The following is a 16,195-nucleotide window of genomic DNA, read 5'->3' on the forward strand; positions in this document are numbered from 1 at the left end:
GCAACTTTTCCTCCTCCGGCAATGGATTCTTCAAGCGACCAAAAAGACAAGACATAATTGCAAAATAAATGTGCACTGGCTCTTCTAAACCCTGTGTTCTTGCAAGAATCTCACACCTTAGGCGAAAATCAAAGTTTGCAGGCTCAAACTCATCTAATAAAATGGTTTTTAAGTCATTCCAAGAAGAAACTTGTTCCTTTATACCTCTGTACCAAAGCAAACCCTGATCAACAAACAATTGAGCTGCCGAGTTAAACAAAACCACATCTGACACACCATAAGCCAACTTGAGTTCATCGACACGCTCTAGGAAAGACCTCGGATCCGTGTTGCCATTAAACTTGACTCCCCATTTAGCCACATTCTTGTCTCCGGAGCAGTGAACTTGCAGCTCCCTAGTAGGGACTGCCTGTGAAACCTGAGTCACTGCTGCCACACTGTCGCTAGAGCTGCTGCCTGCCTGCCCTATACTGTCCAACTGTGCTAACAAAGCGTCAAGCCTATTTGTGAATTCAATCTTCTGAGCCAACTTCCCCGGATCTTCATCCACCTGAACCCGCAGAAGCCTGAAGTACAAATGACTACCCAAAGCCTTCGACCTGTTCCCGGAGTATCTATCCTTCAACTGAACAAACTTAGCTACTAAGGATGACAAATCATTTAACTTATCTGAAATGGTTTTCAATTCTGACTCCGGGTTCAAATCTGTATCCAAAATCTCATCTGGCCGACACTCACCTACCAAATTCCTCAACTGTTTCCTAAGACCCTCAACTGTTGAGTGTGGTGTCTCTGACCTGATCTTAACTTCATAAATCAATTCATCGCGCAGCAAAGAGTGAAATTGCACAGAAGTGGCCATTGTATAATAACTTAACTCAAAATAAATATGATGGCAAAAGATTTACAAATCCAACTCACACTATTGTAGTCTGACAATTATATTAAACAATGTTATATCAATGTGTTTTACTATGTTTTACCTTTTATCTGTGTATGTATATTTCCTTGTCTTTATTGAACTAAATTTTCTGACCCAAAATATAACAGTGAATGCAAAACCAAAATTGTTCACAATTAAAAAAAACGTTCAAAAATCAAGTAAAAGTGTCTGTTCATAAATGTCAAAATTTCACAATTCGTTTTTTTTTTTATACTTTCTAATAAAATATAACAATTTTTTTTTGAATTAGTTTATTTGTGTGTAAAAATAACCTGTCCTATATATGTTTACTGTTATTAAAAAACTTTCGAGTCAAAATGTCTGAACTTATTTATACAAAGCTTCTCAATTTTTAAAGCAATTTCTGCACGAGCTTAAAAGCTTTCCGAACTTCGCCTTAACAAAGTGTCAACTCAATTCAATTGCAATACTCATAAAAGCTCAGCTACAATAAAATAGTGCATGAGTACTAAATTATGCACTAGAATTACACATTATTTTTTTTAATACTCAGAAAATATGTAAAATAACTTAAGTTACAGCCTCTTAAGTCTAAATCTCATGCATTAAAAGTAGCCAAATGGTACTTAAAGTTTGACACTTTACTTCCTGACAAAACGTCAGCACAATGTAACTAACTGAAAATTCGAGCACTTACTTCTAAGTTTTTACAAAATATACTGAATATCGTGCAATAATTTAGGCAAAACTCAAAGTGAAACAGCTAAAGCCTATACTTAACGTTGTCAGAGCGTACACAAGCAAAGCACAAGCTCAAAATTTCACCTAAACGTAAGTACTACTAAAACTTTTTTTTATCTATATGTGATGGCAGTGATACAAACTGATTTATGATGCAAATAGGGCTTTAAGACGGAATCTGTGGGCGCCAAATTGTCACGTAAATATTCCTAGCCCGGCTGTGGGCTTTCCCTGAGGAAACTCACGGACAATTAAAGTTACTAAATTAAATAAAAACTAAATCTTACCAAAAGCTCAAGCAGGTGCTAAACCTATTTCCATCAACTATTCAGGGCAATAAAGGACATGAATGAAATTAAATTAAATCCTAAATTTATGGAATAATATTAATAAATATTTAAATCAAAAACTTAATTTATAAATACAAAATAGGTTGAAATATATTCAAATAATTGAATATGATTTATTTCTTTGGGTTATACTTGCATATAAAATTATTCCATGAATTTCATTAGTTACTGTTATTTTGATTGTGTCATCCCAGGGACAGAATGGTTTGAGATCATTTCCTGGCTGGTTTTCGCCCTGGATGGGCATCTTTTATACATAGAACAGTGAAGCGAAGTACATCATGCTCTGTTAGCATCGATCAGAGGCTTGGTTATGCAGTAGCCGCTGCATCCATGAGCTAGGGAGCTCATGCTGTTGTTATTTTGCCACAAACAGTAAGTAGAATATGATAATATATAGATGTCCTCAGGTGCAACTCCTTGTTGAATCTTTGTTTGACCATTTCGCTTTGTTTCCAGTCTGCTGGTAAAACAATGTTGGTGGGAGGGAGTATCAGAGCTGCGAGATGAGTCCACTCTAGGAATTTCCAGCTGGTGAGAAACTTAGATCATATAATGTCTCTTAGGTTAGCAGAGCACATGCTTCTAGTTATTAATCTTGAATTGTTTCTTTCAGCTGACTGGGGTTTTTTCGTTTTTATGTTACTACGTATGTGAAATCAGTTCGCATATCAGAGTATGGAAGTCTGTCCATATTCCTAAAACTTCAAGTGTGTCTGGATGGGCAGTTCGCCATAAGAATTTCGCTCTTCTGCTGGATGGAGATGACGTCACTTTCAAACTGAGACCTTAGTCCTTCGGTGTTGCTCTGCGGTGTCGGGTCAGATTCCCGCTGCTGCAAATCGGCTCCGGCACAGCGGAGGATGACACGTCGGGCTTGAACTGGTGGAACAGTGTTATGAGGTTGGTGTACGCTTTCTTTCCGTCCTAGAAGCATTTCCAAATTTAAAGTTAAAGAATTTAGTAGAATCATATGTGATGGCAAATGATAATTTAGGGACTAACAAATTTAGATAGGTCTGCTTGTAAATCATTTTAGAACCATTTCTGGCACGACCCAGCTCTGTCGTCTGACATTATTAAAATAAGGTGCTTATGCTAGCTTAATGATTTACATGTAGAGTAACTGCCCGTGTTCGAATTAGTAATAAATGATGTGTCACAAAAACTAACTTTCATTCATGTCCTTTATTGCCCTGAATAGTTGATGGAAATAGGTTTAGCACCTGCTTGAGCTTTTGGTAAGATTTAGTTTTTATTTAATTTAGTAACTTTAATTGTCCGTGAGTTTCCTCAGGGAAAGCCCACAGCCGGGCTAGGAATATTTACGTGACAATTTGCCCCACGTTGGGCGCCAAATAACCGCTAACCGCTGGTAACCGCTCCAGATCGTAACTATGAAGATTCTCAGATCAGCCCTTTGCATAGATGGCAGCTCACCCAGAAGCTCATGCAGCAGTTCTGGCGAAAATGGTCTCAGGAGTACCTAACGACGCTCTATCAGAGGTACAAATGGACTAAGGTCACCCCGGAGCCACAGGTAGGTGACGTAGTGTTAGTTAAGGAGGATGATCTCCCGCCCTCGAAGTGGTTATACGGGTTAGTACAAGAAAAGCACCCTGGTCCAGACAATGTCACTAGAGTCGTTACCTTAAAATGTAATCATTCCAAACTTGTGAGACCTGTTTCCAAATTAATAGTATTGCCTGCTGCCAACTAGTATTGTAATGTAGTTATTGTTTTTTCTGTATTCTTATCTTGCTACAGGTCAGAGCAAGACCATGAGTATGTTATTTTATTAAAATATGTTTAGTTTAGGGTATCCAAATGGTACTGCAATTTTCATGTGGTTGATACTGTTACTGTATAACTTTAGAGACTTATTAAAGTTCCTATAAGGTTTACCAAAATAACACTTTAAACTCTCGCGTTTTGTACACATATTTAATTACACAAACGGGTCTACCGCGATATAATTTCATTGTTTTTACCTTTAATTCCGACGTTTCAGCTGAGTTGCACCAGCTGTGGTCACGGAAAGACTGACGTCCCAACAAATGTCAACGGAGATATTAATAAAACACCACTAAACTACCCGAAATTAGTTTATAAAAATGTTCGGGGTAGACAAAGAAATTGCAGCTACCCGTGTGCAATGAAATTATATCGCGGTAGACCCGTTTGTGTAATTAAATAGGTTTACCAAAGTTTCTATTAATAGTATAAAGTCACAAGTTATGTAAAACTATATCAGTGTACTTAGAAATAAAAGTGTACTTATTAAAAATGACTGATAGGAAAGAGTATTATTATGTTGTACCAATACTTTAATAGGTATACTTATAAGTGTTTAATTTATTTTAATTTTCATTTATGCTATATTGTTATAACAGAGTTGTAAAACCTCTGATGATTGATGATACTCACCTTTGTACGGGTATATTAGTAAATATTAACAAGTGGTTAGTATACAATGTAACTTGTCTTAGTTAAGCCTGTGATCTCTATCTCTATAGATTGTTATCAAACTTGTTCATGATCTCTTCCTTATAGACTGGTGAACAGTGTACCTTGTATTGTTTTCTAATTTAAAACTTTAGATAGAGTTCAAAGTTGTCTATTGATGTCATGTTAGCTCTTGTTAATTTTAGTACTTTATTAAGGTGCAATGCCTAAACCATGTTATGTATGCAATTCTATATGCCTGTTCCTGTATGATGTCATGGCGGGCGGTAGGAAGAACATGCTGTTCTTGGCGGGCGGGATGTTTGAGCGTTATATGTATTATTATAAGATTTATGAGTAATTTGCCATTCATTATGCAAATAGTTTAATTTGAAACCTCAAACAGCTCGGCCTAGATTTATGTCAAAGATATTTTATCTGTGCTTTGTCTCTTGCAAAAAAATGGCTGCACTAGCTAGTTCGCTTTCCTTTATAATAAAACGGAAAATTAGTTATAGTGTCGATTCACGGTAGAAATGTATGTGAAAAGTAATAATACAATGCGTCTTTTCATAAAATCAAAGTTTTATTGCATAATCATCCACCATTGAACCAGATTTATCCAAATCCAAATTGTGCCGGCCAGGCGGTTGGGACATCAGGAATATTCTGTCAAAATCTCTCGGGTTCCTCATCGGCATGTTGTATATTATTTCCTTGATGGCGGTTGTGCAATCTGCCACAGTTTAACGATTTTTTATAGATGGCACTACTGATGTTCACGGTCGGGTGTCACCCCCCAAATGTGTGACACCCGGGGCGGACCGCCCACGCCGCCCCCCCCTAGCTACGCCACTGAATAGTAGTTAGTCTCTTGTCTAATTTATACCTATTTTATGGAATAAAATCTTACAAATTGACTGTCGCATAACGCATAGTTTCAGTAACCGTATTCTTTTTAATTTACTAATCAAATCATTAGGTTCAATTTAACTGGTCTAGGGGCCTAGCCAAGATGCCAATCGTTTGCGCTCCGACAACGAAGCGCTTTGTCTCTATCACTCTTACATATTAGTGCGATAGAGAGACGGAGGTAGCGTTTCGTTGAAGTAGCGCAACCCATTGGCATGTTGGCTACGCACTCAAGGTGCCTAGCCAAGATGCCAATTTTTGTTTTTAATTTAATAATCAAATCATCAGGTAAATTTAACCGTTCTGGGGGCCTAGCCAACATGCCAATCGCTTGCGCTCCAACAACGAAGCGCTTTCTGTCTCTATCACTCTTACATATTAGTGCGATAGAGCGACAAAGATAGCATTTGTTGTCGACGTTGTCGTAGCGCAAACGTTCGGCATGTTGGCTACGCTCCCAATGTGCCTAGCTAAGATGCCAACTTTTTGTTTTTATTTTAATAACCATACATTAGGTATAGCTGTTCTGGGGGCCTAGCCAACATGCCAATCGCTTGCGCTCCAACAACAAAGCGCTTTCTGTCTCTATCACTCTTACATATTAGTGCGATAGAGAGACAGAGATAGCGTTTCGTTGTCGTAGCGCAAACGATTGGCATGTTGGCTATGCACCCAAGATGCCTAGCCAAGATGTCAATTTTTGTTTTTAATTTAATAATCAAATCATCAGGTAAATTTAACAGTTCTGGGGGCCTAGTCAACATGCCAATCGCTTGCGCTCCAACAACGAAGCGCTTTCTGTCTATCACTCCTACATATTAGTGCGATAGAGAGACAGAGATAGCGTTTAGTTGTCGTAGCGCAAACGATTGGCATACTGGCTACGAACCCAAAGTGCCTAGCCAAGATGACAATTTTTGTTTTTAATTTAATAACCAAATCTTTGGATACAATTTAGCTGTTCTGGGGGCCTAGCCATTATGCCAATAGTTTGCACTCCGACAACGAAGCGCTCTTTCTGTCTCTCTATCGCACTTATATATAAGAGTGATAGAGACAGAAAGCGCTTCGTTGTTGGAGCGCAAGCGATTGGCATGTTGGCTAGGCCCCCAGAACAGCTGAATTTACCTAATTTGGTTATTAAATTAAAAACAAAAATTGGCATCTTGGCAAGGCACATGGAAGCGTAGCCAACATGCCAAACGTTTGCGCCACGACAACAAAACGCTATATGTCTCTCTATCGCACTAATATGTAAGAGTGATAGAGATAGAAAGCGCTTCGTTGGCGGAGCGCAAGCGATTGGCATATTGGCTAGGCCCCCAGAAAAGCTAAATTTACTGAATGATTTGGTTATGAAATTAAAAACAAAAATTGATATCTTTGCTTAGCACCTTGGGTGCGTAGCCAACATGCCAATCGTTTGCGCTACGACAACGAAACGCTATCTCTGTCTCTCTATTGCACTAATATGTAAGAGTGATAGAGACAGAAAGCGCTAAAAACAGCTAAATTGTACCTTATGATTTGGTTATTAAATTAAAAACAAAAATTGGCATCTTAGCTAGGCACCCAATCGTTTGCGCTACGAGTGCTACGACAACGAAACGCTATCTGTCTCTGTATCGCACTAATATGTAAGAGTGATAGAGAGAGACTATGCGCAACTCTACGGAGCGTCAACATTTGGCATGTTGGCTAAGCACCCTGATCGGATGATAGAAGTAGATAGCGTATAGCGGAACTCTTCAATGTGTACCTATACCTAAACTAAAGGAACAAATATCAAATCAATCCGACTTTTAAATAGAAGGGTGAAGTTCAAGTTACAAAATTTAACCAATTGTACTACAAAAATTAACTTAATTCTAAATAACATTTTAATTGAATAAAACCTTAGTTAGAATAGCCTCACTTCTAGAATAATTATTCTGTTTTTTAGTCCGCATTTAAAATAAAAGTCACATGATTTATTCACGTTAATTTTATTCTAAAATAACTAGTGCAAGAATTATTCTAATTCAAATTGATTTGAATAAGAATAAAATTTCTGTTTTTATTCTTATTCTTATTCAAGTTAATTTTTGCCCAACTCTGATTCACGGTAATGCAGTTCCGTGAAGTGAGTAAAAATAAGTTCGGCCGAAGATTCATGCAAGCGGAGAAGATCATGGCTCTAAGCCTGTAAGCAGTGGCGTAGCTAGCATGGGTGGCACCCGGGGCGGAAATTGTGGGTGTCACCCCAAAATTCAATCAAAATTGTAAAATATGTTAAATATGTTTAATATGTTTAATATTTTACAATTGTAAAATATGTTTAATATTTTACAATTGTAAAATATTAAACATATTTTACAATTATAAAATTACGTTTAATATTCCATAGCTCACAATTTACTCCATCGCTTTCATTTTAGATTCCATGAACTCTCAATAGTCCACACCCTGGCGGGTGTTGCCTCTGCGCGCGTTCTATGACACGGGCAAGGACAGCATCCGCTCGGTGTAACCCACATTTCATAAGTGTCATAAGGGTCTACATGTTGGCCTGGGCTCCGCGCACGCCTCCCAAAGGTCCGAGTCATCATTGTCCCGTGAAAGATATACAAATAATTTAAGTTAAAAAAAAATTTAAAAACTTTTCTTTTGCCAAGTGCGCGATTTCAAAGAGATTCTGTAAAATCCCATTTCACAATGAATTTCAAATAGTCCAGTGTCACCCAATTAGAAAGTGACATAGCTTCTCAATAACAGATATAATCACATAATAAAAAAAACTTTCTGAATAAAAAAACCTACGAGGCACCAACATATTATTGTTACATACCAGGAACCCCGAGAGATTTTAACCATGCATTTCTGAGAATAAGGACAAAATACTAAAAGAGTTTACGTCAATTTCGCCAAAATAAAATTATTTTTCGATTTTTTGTACATAAAATGTAAATGCTATAATTTGTAAAACTGACGAGAACGAGAATTTTTATTTTATTTTATTTATTTGGGGCATCAACAGCAATACAAAAAGTAAAAATACATGGCACAGTGAGCAAAATACAAAGCCAATAACAGATGTCCACAATAATACAGTTAATATGCAATAACTAAGTGGAAACTATACAAAAATGTTAAGAAAAGAGAAGGGAGGAAAAATACATTTCACAAAGTAGGTGCATGGGCTTGCGTAACGTGTGTGTGTGTTTACGTGCATGTGTTAGTGTTTGTGTGTGTGTGTATTTGTCTGTGATAGAGTGTATGGTGTGAGACGACTACGATGAATGTATGCATTATAATTTACTTATCTATCTAGTTATATTTTGTCAATTGTCGCTAATTTTGGATTTCAGTAGCAGTGACCGAACACGATTCTTTAAAGTTGTTTTTGTGCAGTCGAACAAGTCGATACTACTAAATTGTTTATTATATAGTTTTAGAATACGATTGATGGGCGAATTTTGAGCATAGTTGGTATGAACTTTGGGTAGACTAAACAGACTGTGACACGGCACTTTGTATGGTTAGTTCAGTTTAACGTTTTTAGGATTGTCTCGAATATAGTGTAGTTTTGTTCTATGGCAAGGAAGTCTTTGATGTAGCAACAATATACATGACAGGCACTCTGCCAATAGGAAACAAATTGAAGCTGATGGTGTTGCTACTTCAAATTAAATCCTAAATTTATGGAATAATATTAATAAATATTTAAATCAAAAACTTAATTTATAAATACAAAATAGGTTGAAATATATTCAAATAATTGAATATGATTTATTTCTTTGGGTTATACTTGCATATAAAATTATTCCATGAATTTCATTAGTTACTGTTATTTTGATTGTGTCATCCCAGGGACAGAATGGTTTGAGATCATTTCCTGGCTGGTTTTCGCCCTGGATGGGCATCTTTTATACATAGAACAGTGAAGCGAAGTACATCATGCTCTGTTAGCATCGATCAGAGGCTTGGTTATGCAGTAGCCGCTGCATCCATGAGCTAGGGAGCTCATGCTGTTGTTATTTTGCCACAAACAGTAAGTAGAATATGATAATATATAGATGTCCTCAGGTGCAACTCCTTGTTGAATCTTTGTTTGACCATTTCGCTTTGTTTCCAGTCTGCTGGTAAAACAATGTTGGTGGGAGGGAGTATCAGAGCTGCGAGATGAGTCCACTCTAGGAATTTCCAGCTGGTGAGAAACTTAGATCATATAATGTCTCTTAGGTTAGCAGAGCACATGCTTCTAGTTATTAATCTTGAATTGTTTCTTTCAGCTGACTGGGGTTTTTTCGTTTTTATGTTACTACGTATGTGAAATCAGTTCGCATATCAGAGTATGGAAGTCTGTCCATATTCCTAAAACTTCAAGTGTGTCTGGATGGGCAGTTCGCCATAAGAATTTCGCTCTTCTGCTGGATGGAGATGACGTCACTTTCAAACTGAGACCTTAGTCCTTCGGTGTTGCTCTGCGGTGTCGGGTCAGATTCCCGCTGCTGCAAATCGGCTCCGGCACAGCGGAGGATGACACGTCGGGCTTGAACTGGTGGAACAGTGTTATGAGGTTGGTGTACGCTTTCTTTCCGTCCTAGAAGCATTTCCAAATTTAAAGTTAAAGAATTTAGTAGAATCATATGTGATGGCAAATGATAATTTAGGGACTAACAAATTTAGATAGGTCTGCTTGTAAATCATTTTAGAACCATTTCTGGCACGACCCAGCTCTGTCGTCTGACATTATTAAAATAAGGTGCTTATGCTAGCTTAATGATTTACATGTAGAGTAACTGCCCGTGTTCGAATTAGTAATAAATGATGTGTCACAAAAACTAACTTTCATTCATGTCCTTTATTGCCCTGAATAGTTGATGGAAATAGGTTTAGCACCTGCTTGAGCTTTTGGTAAGATTTAGTTTTTATTTAATTTAGTAACTTTAATTGTCCGTGAGTTTCCTCAGGGAAAGCCCACAGCCGGGCTAGGAATATTTACGCGCCAAATTGTCACGTAAATATTCCTAGCCCGGCTGTGGGCTTTCCCTGAGAAAACTCACGGACAATTAAAGTTACTAAATTAAATAAAAACTAAATCTTACCAAAAGCTCAAGCAGGTGCTAAACCTATTTCCATCAACTATTCAGGGCAATAAAGGACATGAATGAAAGTTAGTTTTTGTGACACATCATTTATTACTAATTCGAACACGGGCAGTTACTCTACATGTAAATCATTAAGCTAGCATAAGCACCTTATTTTAATAATGTCAGACGACAGAGCTGGGTCGTGCCAGAAATGGTTCTAAAATGATTTACAAGCAGACCTATCTAAATTTGTTAGTCCCTAAATTATCATTTGCCATCACATATGATTCTACTAAATTCTTTAACTTTAAATTTGGAAATGCTTCTAGGACGGAAAGAAAGCGTACACCAACCTCATAACACTGTTCCACCAGTTCAAGCCCGACGTGTCATCCTCCGCTGTGCCGGAGCCGATTTGCAGCAGCGGGAATCTGACCCGACACCGCAGAGCAACACCGAAGGACTAAGGTCTCAGTTTGAAAGTGACGTCATCTCCATCCAGCAGAAGAGCGAAATTCTTATGGCGAACTGCCCATCCAGACACACTTGAAGTTTTAGGAATATGGACAGACTTCCATACTCTGATATGCGAACTGATTTCACATACGTAGTAACATAAAAACGAAAAAACCCCAGTCAGCTGAAAGAAACAATTCAAGATTAATAACTAGAAGCATGTGCTCTGCTAACCTAAGAGACATTATATGATCTAAGTTTCTCACCAGCTGGAAATTCCTAGAGTGGACTCATCTCGCAGCTCTGATACTCCCTCCCACCAACATTGTTTTACCAGCAGACTGGAAACAAAGCGAAATGGTCAAACAAAGATTCAACAAGGAGTTGCACCTGAGGACATCTATATATTATCATATTCTACTTACTGTTTGTGGCAAAATAACAACAGCATGAGCTCCCTAGCTCATGGATGCAGCGGCTACTGCATAACCAAGCCTCTGATCGATGCTAACAGAGCATGATGTACTTCGCTTCACTGTTCTATGTATAAAAGATGCCCATCCAGGGCGAAAACCAGCCAGGAAATGATCTCAAACCATTCTGTCCCTGGGATGACACAATCAAAATAACAGTAACTAATTAAATTCATGGAATAATTTTATATGCAAGTATAACCCAAAGAAATAAATCATATTCAATTATTTGAATATATTTCAACCTATTTTGTATTTATAAATTAAGTTTTTGATTTAAATATTTATTAATATTATTCCATAAATTTAGGATTTAATTTGAAGTAGCAACACCATCAGCTTCAATTTGTTTCCTATTGGCAGAGTGCCTGTCATGTATATTGTTGCTACATCAAAGACTTCCTTGCCATAGAACAAAACTACACTATATTCGAGACAATCCTAAAAACGTTAAACTGAACTAACCATACAAAGTGCCGTGTCACAGTCTGTTTAGTCTACCCAAAGTTCATACCAACTATGCTCAAAATTCGCCCATCAATCGTATTCTAAAACTATATAATAAACAATTTAGTAGTATCGACTTGTTCGACTGCACAAAAACAACTTTAAAGAATCGTGTTCGGTCACTGCTACTGAAATCCAAAATTAGCGACAATTGACAAAATATAACTAGATAGATAAGTAAATTATAATGCATACATTCATCGTAGTCGTCTCACACCATACACTCTATCACAGACAAATACACACACACACAAACACTAACACATGCACGTAAACACACACACACGTTACGCAAGCCCATGCACCTACTTTGTGAAATGTATTTTTCCTCCCTTCTCTTTTCTTAACATTTTTGTATAGTTTCCACTTAGTTATTGCATATTAACTGTATTATTGTGGACATCTGTTATTGGCTTTGTATTTTGCTCACTGTGCCATGTATTTTTACTTTTTGTATTGCTGTTGATGCCCCAAATAAATAAAATAAAATAAAAATTCTCGTTCTCGTCAGTTTTACAAATTATAGCATTTACATTTTATGTACAAAAATTCGAAAAATAATTTTATTTTGGCGAAATTGACGTAAACTCTTTTAGTATTTTGTCCTTATTCTCAGAAATGCATGGTTAAAATCTCTCGGGGTTCCTGGTATGTAACAATAATATGTTGGTGCCTCGTAGGTTTTTTTATTCAGAAAGTTTTTTTTATTATGTGATTATATCTGTTATTGAGAAGCTATGTCACTTTCTAATTGGGTGACACTGGACTATTTGAAATTCATTGTGAAATGGGATTTTACAGAATCTCTTTGAAATCGCGCACTTGGCAAAAGAAAAGTTTTTAAATTTTTTTTTAACTTAAATTATTTGTATATCTTTCACGGGACAATGATGACTCGGACCTTTGGGAGGCGTGCGCGGAGCCCAGGCCAACATGTAGACCCTTATGACACTTATGAAATGTGGGTTACACCGAGCGGATGCTGTCCTTGCCCGTGTCATAGAACGCGCGCAGAGGCAACACCCGCCAGGGTGTGGACTATTGAGAGTTCATGGAATCTAAAATGAAAGCGATGGAGTAAATTGTGAGCTATGGAATATTAAACGTAATTTTATAATTGTAAAATATTAAACATATTTTACAATTATAAAATATTAAACATATTTTACAATTGTAAAATATTAAACATATTAAACATATTTAACATATTTTACAATTTTGATTGAATTTTGGGGTGACACCCACAATTTCCGCCCCGGGTGCCACCCATGCTAGCTACGCCACTGCTTACAGGCTTAGAGCCATGATCTTCTCCGCTTGCATGAATCTTCGGCCGAACTTATTTTTACTCACTTCACGGAACTGCATTACCGTGAATCAGAGTTGGGCAAAAATTAACTTGAATAAGAATAAGAATAAAAACAGAAATTTTATTCTTATTCAAATCAATTTGAATTAGAATAATTCTTGCACTAGTTATTTTAGAATAAAATTAACGTGAATAAATCATGTGACTTTTATTTTAAATGCGGACTAAAAAACAGAATAATTATTCTAGAAGTGAGGCTATTCTAACTAAGGTTTTATTCAATTAAAATGTTATTTAGAATTAAGTTAATTTTTGTAGTACAATTGGTTAAATTTTGTAACTTGAACTTCACCCTTCTATTTAAAAGTCGGATTGATTTGATATTTGTTCCTTTAGTTTAGGTATAGGTACACATTGAAGAGTTCCGCTATACGCTATCTACTTCTATCATCCGATCAGGGTGCTTAGCCAACATGCCAAATGTTGACGCTCCGTAGAGTTGCGCATAGTCTCTCTCTATCACTCTTACATATTAGTGCGATACAGAGACAGATAGCGTTTCGTTGTCGTAGCACTCGTAGCGCAAACGATTGGGTGCCTAGCTAAGATGCCAATTTTTGTTTTTAATTTAATAACCAAATCATAAGGTACAATTTAGCTGTTTTTAGCGCTTTCTGTCTCTATCACTCTTACATATTAGTGCAATAGAGAGACAGAGATAGCGTTTCGTTGTCGTAGCGCAAACGATTGGCATGTTGGCTACGCACCCAAGGTGCTAAGCAAAGATATCAATTTTTGTTTTTAATTTCATAACCAAATCATTCAGTAAATTTAGCTTTTCTGGGGGCCTAGCCAATATGCCAATCGCTTGCGCTCCGCCAACGAAGCGCTTTCTATCTCTATCACTCTTACATATTAGTGCGATAGAGAGACATATAGCGTTTTGTTGTCGTGGCGCAAACGTTTGGCATGTTGGCTACGCTTCCATGTGCCTTGCCAAGATGCCAATTTTTGTTTTTAATTTAATAACCAAATTAGGTAAATTCAGCTGTTCTGGGGGCCTAGCCAACATGCCAATCGCTTGCGCTCCAACAACGAAGCGCTTTCTGTCTCTATCACTCTTATATATAAGTGCGATAGAGAGACAGAAAGAGCGCTTCGTTGTCGGAGTGCAAACTATTGGCATAATGGCTAGGCCCCCAGAACAGCTAAATTGTATCCAAAGATTTGGTTATTAAATTAAAAACAAAAATTGTCATCTTGGCTAGGCACTTTGGGTTCGTAGCCAGTATGCCAATCGTTTGCGCTACGACAACTAAACGCTATCTCTGTCTCTCTATCGCACTAATATGTAGGAGTGATAGACAGAAAGCGCTTCGTTGTTGGAGCGCAAGCGATTGGCATGTTGACTAGGCCCCCAGAACTGTTAAATTTACCTGATGATTTGATTATTAAATTAAAAACAAAAATTGACATCTTGGCTAGGCATCTTGGGTGCATAGCCAACATGCCAATCGTTTGCGCTACGACAACGAAACGCTATCTCTGTCTCTCTATCGCACTAATATGTAAGAGTGATAGAGACAGAAAGCGCTTTGTTGTTGGAGCGCAAGCGATTGGCATGTTGGCTAGGCCCCCAGAACAGCTATACCTAATGTATGGTTATTAAAATAAAAACAAAAAGTTGGCATCTTAGCTAGGCACATTGGGAGCGTAGCCAACATGCCGAACGTTTGCGCTACGACAACGTCGACAACAAATGCTATCTTTGTCGCTCTATCGCACTAATATGTAAGAGTGATAGAGACAGAAAGCGCTTCGTTGTTGGAGCGCAAGCGATTGGCATGTTGGCTAGGCCCCCAGAACGGTTAAATTTACCTGATGATTTGATTATTAAATTAAAAACAAAAATTGGCATCTTGGCTAGGCACCTTGAGTGCGTAGCCAACATGCCAATGGGTTGCGCTACTTCAACGAAACGCTACCTCCGTCTCTCTATCGCACTAATATGTAAGAGTGATAGAGACAAAGCGCTTCGTTGTCGGAGCGCAAACGATTGGCATCTTGGCTAGGCCCCTAGACCAGTTAAATTGAACCTAATGATTTGATTAGTAAATTAAAAAGAATACGGTTACTGAAACTATGCGTTATGCGACAGTCAATTTGTAAGATTTTATTCCATAAAATAGGTATAAATTAGACAAGAGACTAACTACTATTCAGTGGCGTAGCTAGGGGGGGGCGGCGTGGGCGGTCCGCCCCGGGTGTCACACATTTGGGGGGTGACACCCGACCGTGAACATCAGTAGTGCCATCTATAAAAAATCGTTAAACTGTGGCAGATTGCACAACCGCCATCAAGGAAATAATATACAACATGCCGATGAGGAACCCGAGAGATTTTGACAGAATATTCCTGATGTCCCAACCGCCTGGCCGGCACAATTTGGATTTGGATAAATCTGGTTCAATGGTGGATGATTATGCAATAAAACTTTGATTTTATGAAAAGACGCATTGTATTATTACTTTTCACATACATTTCTACCGTGAATCGACACTATAACTAATTTTCCGTTTTATTATAAAGGAAAGCGAACTAGCTAGTGCAGCCATTTTTTTGCAAGAGACAAAGCACAGATAAAATATCTTTGACATAAATCTAGGCCGAGCTGTTTGAGGTTTCAAATTAAACTATTTGCATAATGAATGGCAAATTACTCATAAATCTTATAATAATACATATAACGCTCAAACATCCCGCCCGCCAAGAACAGCATGTTCTTCCTACCGCCCGCCATGACATCATACAGGAACAGGCATATAGAATTGCATACATAACATGGTTTAGGCATTGCACCTTAATAAAGTACTAAAATTAACAAGAGCTAACATGACATCAATAGACAACTTTGAACTCTATCTAAAGTTTTAAATTAGAAAACAATACAAGGTACACTGTTCACCAGTCTATAAGGAAGAGATCATGAACAAGTTTGATAACAATCTATAGAGATAGAGATCAC

The sequence above is a fragment of the Cydia splendana genome, chromosome 11, assembly GCF_910591565.1.
Source record: "Cydia splendana chromosome 11, ilCydSple1.2, whole genome shotgun sequence".
Taxonomy (NCBI): Eukaryota; Metazoa; Arthropoda; class Insecta; order Lepidoptera; family Tortricidae; genus Cydia; species Cydia splendana.